This window comes from Nicotiana tabacum, chromosome 16 (assembly GCF_000715075.1).
Source record: "Nicotiana tabacum cultivar K326 chromosome 16, ASM71507v2, whole genome shotgun sequence".
In the NCBI taxonomy this organism is placed as follows: domain Eukaryota; kingdom Viridiplantae; phylum Streptophyta; class Magnoliopsida; order Solanales; family Solanaceae; genus Nicotiana; species Nicotiana tabacum.
In genome coordinates, this window is record NC_134095.1 from 140,706,470 (window position 1) to 140,715,538 (window position 9,069).

Here is a 9,069-nt window from a genome sequence, read left to right on the forward strand (position 1 = left end):
GCCCGGAATCTCATGAAACAAAGCTTTTGAATGTCTACAAGTATCTAACTCTAGAATGTCTAACAAAAGAAAATACAGAAGGGCTATCACTATAGGATGGAATGAAAAGGGACTCCTCGGTCTGCAGACGCGGCAGATATACCTCGAAGTCTCTGGGAAAGTCACCTTGCCTCAAGGGTGATAGGACCGAGTCGAAGTACCTGGATATGCACATGAAAAGCATGCACAGAAAGGGCATGGATACACCACAATGGTACTCAGTGCGTGCCAAGCCTAACCTCGGTTGGGTAATGACAAAGAATGTCAGGGTCCTACTGAGATTAAATGAAATATAAGGTATAACAGTATAGAATGAGACATTATAACTAAGTGCAACAGTAAGAAATAACACATAATAGAAGGAACAACAACAACTATAACAAAAACAAGATAATCACGAAAAAGAGTACAACTCAACTTAGAGATAACAAACGGGGATCTCTCAAGATACCATCTGTAGTCCCAATATACATATCCAGTGGATCTCCCGGGATACCGTCTCGTAGTCCAACTCATAGTGCATGGGGATCTATCGGAATCCCGATCCGTAGTTCCAAATGTAAATACCCAGTACTAGGGAAATCTACATGGTGCAGTCTCGTAGTTCCAATATAAAAGTGCAGGGGGGATCTCTCGGAATACACATCCGTAGTCCCAAAGTAAACATACAGGGGGAGCTCCCGAGATACCGCCATGTACTCCCAAAGTAAACACACAACAACAAGAAGAATACACAATTCAATTCAAATTCCATACCAAGGTAAAATAGGTATTTCTAGTCTAGCATGCTGCACATAATCCAAATAAGACAGTTTGAGCAAGTAAAGCAATTAAGTCAATTAAATATGCTTCCCTAAGCAAACAATAAGCTTAAATTGCAAGTAGTATAAACAGGAAAAGAAACACAATTATAATTACTTAAAGAAAACCGGAATTTTCAACAATTAGCATAAGTACGCACTTTTTACCTCACGTATAAGACATTTCAAATATCAATAATACCAAATCCTAAGGGGAGTTCCCCCACACAAGGTTAGACAAGCCACTTACCTCGAACCAGCTCAAAATCAACCCGAAACCACGTTCTTGCCACGAGTACTCGACTCCAAATGGCCCAAATCCATTCAATCAATTACATAATGTAAATAACACTTCAAGTAACTGATTCCACTAATTAATTCTAAGCTAATACGCGAAAATAGGAAAAATGACCAAAATGCCCTCCGAGCCCACATCTCGGAATTGAGTAAAATTTATATTTTTAGGATCCTCATACTCTCACGAGTCTACCCATACCAAAATTATACAAATCCAATGTCAAATCCCCAATCAAAACTCGAATTTTAGATCTAAGAACTTTCCCCCAATTTTCATCCAAAATTCTAAAATTAAATGATGAATTCATATTTAGATTAATGGGTTACAAGAAAAAAGGAATTAAGAATCGTTACCCAATCGATATCTCTGAAGATCCCTCAAAACCTTGCTCAAATCCGAGCTCCCAAGCCCTAGCTTTCTCAAAAATGGCTAAACCCTCGATTTTGAAATTTTATATTTTGCCCAGCTATTTCCTTGTTCGTGAACGCGAGAGGGCCCTCGCATTCGCGAAGTACAATTCCGCTTGGGTCCAGCTTCCCTTCATCGTGAACGCGCTGCCCTGGTCACGGACGCGATGGCCAATCTCTTCTTCCTACGTGAACGCGGGACCATCATTGCGAATGCATAGGTATAAGACCTCCCAGCTTCGTGAACGCGGGAGAACCTTCGCGAACGTGAAGCATTAAACTACCCAGCCCCAGCTCCTCTTTGCGAATGTGAGACCCCACTCGCGAACGCGAATAAGGAAACCAGAACTGGGCTGCTGCAATTTTCTACAATTTCTCTAAGTTCAAAAATGACCCGTTGAGCATCCGAAACACACCCGAGGCCCCCGGGACCTCAACCAAACATGCCAACCAATCCTAAAACATCATTCAAACTATTTCCAATCTTCGGAACGCTCAAAACAATATCAAAACACCAATTTAACATCAGATTCAAGCCTAAGAACTCCAAAACTCTCAAATTACGCTTTCGATCAAAAAGTCTATCAAACCCCATCCGAATGACCTGAAATTTTGCAAGCAAGTCACATTCAACACTACGGAGCTACTCCAACTTCCGGAATTTCATTCCAACCCCGATATCAAAATCTCACTATCGAGCCGGAAACTTCAAAAATTCAACTTTCGGCATTTCAAGCCTAAATAAGCTACGGACTTCCAAAACACAATCCGAACATGCCCCCAAGCCCTAAATCACCCATTAGAGCTAACAGAACTGACAGAATTCCATTTCGATACTGTCTTCACACTACTTCGACTACGGTCCAAATTCTAAAGCTTAAGCTCTCATTTAGGGACTAAGTGTCCCAAAACACTCCGAAACTCAAAACCAAATATCTTGGCGAATCAAAATAGCAGAAACAAACACGGGAAAAACACTTAATATGGGATTGCGACGTAAATTCTTAAAACGACCGGCCGGGTCGTTACAGGTTTAGTTCAAATTACTCTTATAAATTTCAAGCATACTAAATATTAAATTCTCTACCAAACTATTTGATGAACATTCTCTACTTGAAACCAAAGGTAAATCAGAGTAAGGAAAAGACTTTTAGGTGCACTTTTAATCTAATATCACGATTATATATACGTTCGCGTGACATAATTGTGATTTCCAATATTAAAACTGAGGTATGCGTTCGTGCAACTTTGACCAAACTTTCTTAATTAACAAAATCTAATAAATTATGTACACATATGCGTGACATGATTCTTGACACGCCAAATAGAATAAATACACGTACGCATGATTTGTTTCAAATAAAAGCGGTAAAAGGTAAAATGCACATAGGTTCTAAAACATGTAATTAAGCAATTGATTAACCCAAGTATAAATTGCTAAGAGACCGTGCTAAAACCACAGCAAGAGTGCCTAACACCTTCTCCCGGGTTAACAGAATTCCTTACCTAGTTTTTCTGGTTTCGCAGACTTTAAATGAAGTCAAATTTCCTCGACTTGGGATTAAAAATAAACAGGTGACTTGGGACACCATAAATTATCCCAAGTGGCAACTCTGAATAAATAAGTAATCCCGTTTCGATTATTATCACTTTAATTGGGAAAACTCCCTTATATTCCCATTTCGGGTAAAAAAAGAGGCGTGACACTTATATAATGGATCTGTGACGACCCGGCCGATTGTCTTAAGAATTAACGCCTCGATCCCCTATTAACTATTTTCCCCGAATTTATTTATGCTATTTAGATTTGTCGGGATGTTCGTTTTTGAGTTTCGGAGAGTTTTGGGACACTTACTCCCTAAATGAGAGCTTAAGTGTTGGAAAGTTAGCCGTAGTCAGAACAGTGTGAAGATGGCCTCGGAATGGAAATCCGACGGTTACTTAGCTCCGTTGGGTGATTTCAGGCTTAGGGGCGTGATGGATTGTATTTTGGAGGTCCATAGCTAATTTAGGCTTGAAATGTCGAAAGTTGAATTTTGAAGTTTCCGGTCCGATAGTGAGATTTTGATCCGAGATCGGAATGAAATTCCAAAAGTTGGAGTATCTCCGTAGTTTGAATTTGACGTGTGTGCAAATTCAAGTCATACGGATGAGGTTTGATAGACGTTTTGATCGAAAGCATATTTCTAGAGTTTTGGAGTTCTTAGGCTTGAATCCGAGGTTAAATTGGTGTTTTGGTGTTGTTTTGAGCATTGCTAAGGTTGGAACAAGTTTGATGATGTTTTAGGATTTGTTGGCATGTTTTGGTGTTTGGTTTGCTTAATAGAAGTTAAATTTGGACTTAGGAAGATTTTTGCATTGCTGGTATCTGTCATAACCGCACCTGCGGTTTGGGTCTCGCAGGTGCGGAGCCGTAAAAGCGGCATTTCAACCGCAGAAGCAGAATTGGAGAAGTCCAGCAGGATCCGCAGGTGCGAGAAGGATACCGCACCTGCGATGCCGCAGGTGCAAAAAATGTATCACAGGAGAGGATTCTTGGGACTTTAGTGATTTTCGCAGATACGGTCGATTCTTCGTAGAAGCGGGACCGCAGAAGCGGTCTCAAGGCCGCAGAAGCGTTCCCAAGGCCGCAGATGCGTAAACTGCCGGGCAAATTATTTTAAAAGGGGTTCCACGACTTTGGGGTTTATTTCACCATTTTTATCACGGCTTGGGAGCTTTTGGGACGATTTGAAAGAGGGATTTCAAGGGAACTTCATTGAGGTAAGAATTTGGACCTAATACTCATTTTTATGCTATTATTTCACTGATTAGAGCTAGAAATCATGGAAATTAAAGGTGAAAATTTGGGGAAACTAGGGCTTAGTATTGGAGACCTTTGAGTAATGATTTGAGTGACCATTTGAGGTCCAATTTTGGTAATTTTGGTATGCATGAACTCATGAGAGTGTGAGAATTTTGAAAATATAAATTTTACCGCTTCCGAGGCGTGAGCTTAAGGGGTGTTTTGGTAATTTTACATAATTTCGCGTATTAGCTTAGAATTTAATTGTAGAATCAGTTATTTGAAGTGTTATTTACATTATGCAATTGAATTGAATAGATTTGGGCCATTTGGAGTTGAGTACTCGTAGTAAAAACGTGGTATCGGGTTGATTTTGAGCCAATTTGAGGTAAATGGCTTGTCTAACCTTGTGTAGGGGACCTTCCCCTTAGGATATGATATATTTGATAATTGACATGCCTTGTACGTGAGGTGACGAGTGCGTACTTAAGCTAATTGTTGGAAATCCGATTTTACTTTAAGTATTTCAATTGAGTTCCTTTTTCCTGCTTTATTCTACTTGCGAATTTAGCATGTTGTAGTTTAGAAAAACATGTTTAGTTAACTTAATTGCCTATTTGCTTAAACTGCTTTAATTGCATTATGTGAAGCATGTTAGGCTAGAATTAACTGTTTACTTGGTATGAAATTAGCATTTAGTTGAGTATTCTTGTGTTGCTTCTGTGTATTTTTAATTTGGGACTACGGGATGGCATCCCGGGAGATTCCATGTACGTATTTTTGATCTAAACTGAGGTGCAAGATACCAAGAGATCCCTGACACGTATATTGAGGATACCAAGAGATCCCTAACATATATTGAGGATGCCAAGAGATCCTCGGGATACCAAGAGATCCCTAGCATGTATTGAGGATACCAAGAGATCCTCGTGATACCAAGAGATCCCCGGTTATCATCCTTGTTATTAGTGGTACTTCCTTGTGGTTGACCTTCATCTCTGTTTTCGTATTGTACTCTTATTATCCTATATAGATTCTTACTGTAGATTCTCAATTGCACTGCTATCTTATCTTGTCATCTTTATATTTTATTTAACCTCAGTAGGGCCCTGACCTTCCTCGTCACTACCCAACCGGGGTTAGGCTTGGCACTTACTGAGTACCGTTGTGGTGTACTCATGCCCATCTGCGCTTGCTTTTCATGTGCAGATCCAGGTACCGCTACCCAGGCCTATCATTCTTGAGGAGGCGACTGCTCTAGAGACTTTAAGGTACATCTGCCATGTCCGCAGATCAAGAAATCCCTTTATATTCCTGCTTTTAGTATTTAGCCCTTATGTACTTTCCTGTTCTTATTAGACATTCCGGAGTTAGAGCTATGTAGTATTGATTTTAGCTTATGATTCGTGGGTTTTCGGATCTTGTATTTATGTATTGGTATTGAGAGTTAAACATGGTGTAAGCCGAGCGGCACATTTAAACACTATTACTACTTTATTTCTATTTTAAATTGTTTACTTTTGCAAATTTTGGTTTTTCTTCCACAAATTAGGCTTACCTAGTCGTAGAGACTAGGTGCCGTCACGATGGTTCACGGAGGGCGAATCGGGGTCGTGACAAGTTGGTATCAGAGCTCTAGGTTCATAGGAGTTATGGATCATAAGCCGGTTTATTAGAGTCTCGCTGATCGGTATGGAGACGTCTGTACTTATCTACGAGAGGCTATGTAACTGTTAGGAAAATTCCACTTTATTTGATTTCCTTGTTGTGCGATATTTTGACATCACAATTCTAAATTTTTATCTTCTATTCTCTCACAGATGGTGAGGACACGTGCTACCCGAGATGATCAGGCACCCGCGCCCCTTACTGCAGCCGTCAGATACCAAAACCGTGATGCTGGCTATGCCAGGTGTACCGCGTATTGAGTGGAGGGGTACTTTAGATCACACTCCCAGTAGAGTCATTTCTTTTCTTAAAGCTCAGCGTATGGTTGAGAAGGGGTATGACACGTATTTAACTTATGTGAGAAATGTCAGTATTGATATCCCTTCAATTAATTCAGTCCCAGTAGTACTGGATTTTCCCGATGTGTTTCTAGCTGACCTTCCGGGCATGCCGCCTGATAGAGATATTGATTGTGGCATTGATCTGTTACCGGGCACTCAACCTATTTCTATTCCTCCGTATCGTATGGCTCCTCCTGAGTTGAAGGATCCGTTACAGGAATTGCTTGATAAGGGTTTATTCAGCACAGTGTATCACCTTGGGGGTGCTCCTATCTTGTTTGTAAAGAAAAAAGATGGTTCTATGCGTATGTGTATTTATTATTGCCAGTTGAACAAAGTGACAGTTAAGAACCGTTATCCTTTGCCTTGTATTGATGATCTGTTTGACCAGTTTCAGGGCGCACAGATGTTTTCCAAGATTGATTTGCGCTCAGGTTAACATCAGTTGAAGATTCGGGAGCCAGATATCCTGAAGACTGCTTTCAGGACTCGGTATGGTAATTACAAGTTCCTTGTTATGTTATTTAGGCTAACCAATGCCCCAGCAGCCTTTATGCATTTGATGCACAGTGTGTTCCGGCCGTATCTTGACTCGTTCATCATTGTCTTTATTGATGATATTCTGGTGTATTTTTGGAGTTGGGAAGATCATGAACAGCACCTGAAGACTGTGCTTCAGACTCTGAGAGAGAAGAAGTTATATGCTAAGTTCTCGAAATGTGAGTTTTGGTTAGATTTAGTGGCATTCTTAGGCCACATGGTATCAAGTGAGGGTATTTAGGTGGATCTGAAGAAGATAGAGGCCGTGCAGAGTTGGCCTAGACCATCCTCAGCTATTGAGGTCCGCAATTTCCTTGGTTTGGCGAGCTACTACCGTCGTTTTGTGGAGGGATTTTCATCGATTGCAGCCCCTATGACCAGATTGACCCAGAAGGCTGCTCCGTTCCAGTGGATGGAGGAGTGTGAGGCGAGCTTTCAGAAGCTCAAGATAGATTTGACCACAACCCCAATTTTGATACTGCCTACAGGTTCAGGGTCTTATACGATCTATTGTGATGCCTCGAGGGTTGGCCTCGGAGCGGTGTTGATGCAGGACGGTAGGGTGATTGCCTACGCGTCTAGACAGTTGAGGATACATGAGAATAACTACCCTGTTCACGACTTTGAGTTAGCTGCCATTATTCACGCCCTGAAGTTTTGGCGCCATTATTTATACGGGGTTTTCTGTGAGATTTATACCGACCATCGGAGCTTGCAGCACCTGTTCAAGCAAAATGATCTAAATTTGCGCCAGATGAGGTGGTTAGAGTTGCTAAAGGACTATGATATCACTATTCTGTATCACCCGGGCAAGGCCAATATGGTAGCCGATGCTTTGAGTCGATGGGCAGAGAGTTTGGGGAGTTTGGCTTATTTACCAGCATCGGAGAGGCCTATGGCGATGGATGTTCAGGCCTTAGCCAGCCAGTTTGTGAGATTGGATATTTTGGAGCCCAGTCGGGTTCTAGCTTGCGTGGTTTCTCGGTCTTTCTTATTTGATCGCATCAGGGACTGACAATATGATGACCCTCATTTGCTTGTCCTCAAGGACAAGGTTCAACACGGTGATGCCATAGATGTGACTACTGGTGATGATAGGGTATTAAGGATGCAAGGTCAGATTTGTGTACCCAATGTTGATGGGCTTCAGGAGTTGATTCTGGAGGAGGCCCATAGCTCGCGGTATTCCATTCATCTGGGTGCCGCGAAGATGTATCAGGATTTGAGACAGCACTATTGGTGGAGGCAAATAAAGAAAGATATAGTTGGATTCGTGGCTCGGTGCCTCAACTGTCAATAGGTGAAGTATGAACACCAGAGACCGGGTGGGTTGCTTCAACAGATAGAGATTCCGGAGTGGAAGTGGGAGCGAATCACCATGGACTTTGTAGTTGGGTTCCCATGGACTCTGAAGAAGTTTGATGCTATTTGGGTGATTGTGGATCGGCTGACCAAGTCCGCTCATTTCATTCCTGTGTGTACTACGTATTCTTCGGAGTGGTTGGCGGAGATTTATATTTGGGAGATTGTTCGTTTGTATGGTATTCAGGTTTCCATCATTTTAGATAGAGGTACTCAGTTCACATCACGGTTCTGGAGGGCCGTTCAGCATGAGTTATGTACTCGAGTAGAGTTGAGTACAACATTTCACTCTCAGATGGATGGACAGTCCGAGCACAGTATTTAGATTCTTGAGGATATGCTCCGTGCGTGCGTGATTGAGTTTGGAGGGTCTTGGGATCAGTTCTTGCCATTGGCGGAGTTTGCTTATAACAACAACTATCAGTCCAGCATTCAGATGGCACCGTATGAGGCTTTATATGGCAGACGGTGTAGATCCCCAGTGGGTTGGTTTGAGCCGGGTGAGGCCAGATTATTCGGCACAGATTTAGTTCAGGATGCTTTGGAGAAGGTTAAGGTAATTCAGGATAGACTTCGCACAGCCCAGTCCAGACAAAAGAGTTACGCGGACCGGAAGGTTTGTGATGTTTCCTATATGGTTAGAGAGCTGGTTCGACTTCGGTTTTCACCTATGAAGGGCGTTATGAGATTCGAGAAGAAAGGGAAGTTTAGTCCGAGGTTTATTGGCCCTTTTGAGATATTGAGGCGTGTTGGGGAGGTTGCGTATGAGCTTGCCTTACCTCCCAGCTTGGCCGAATTTCATTTGGTATTCCATGTTTCGATGCTCCAA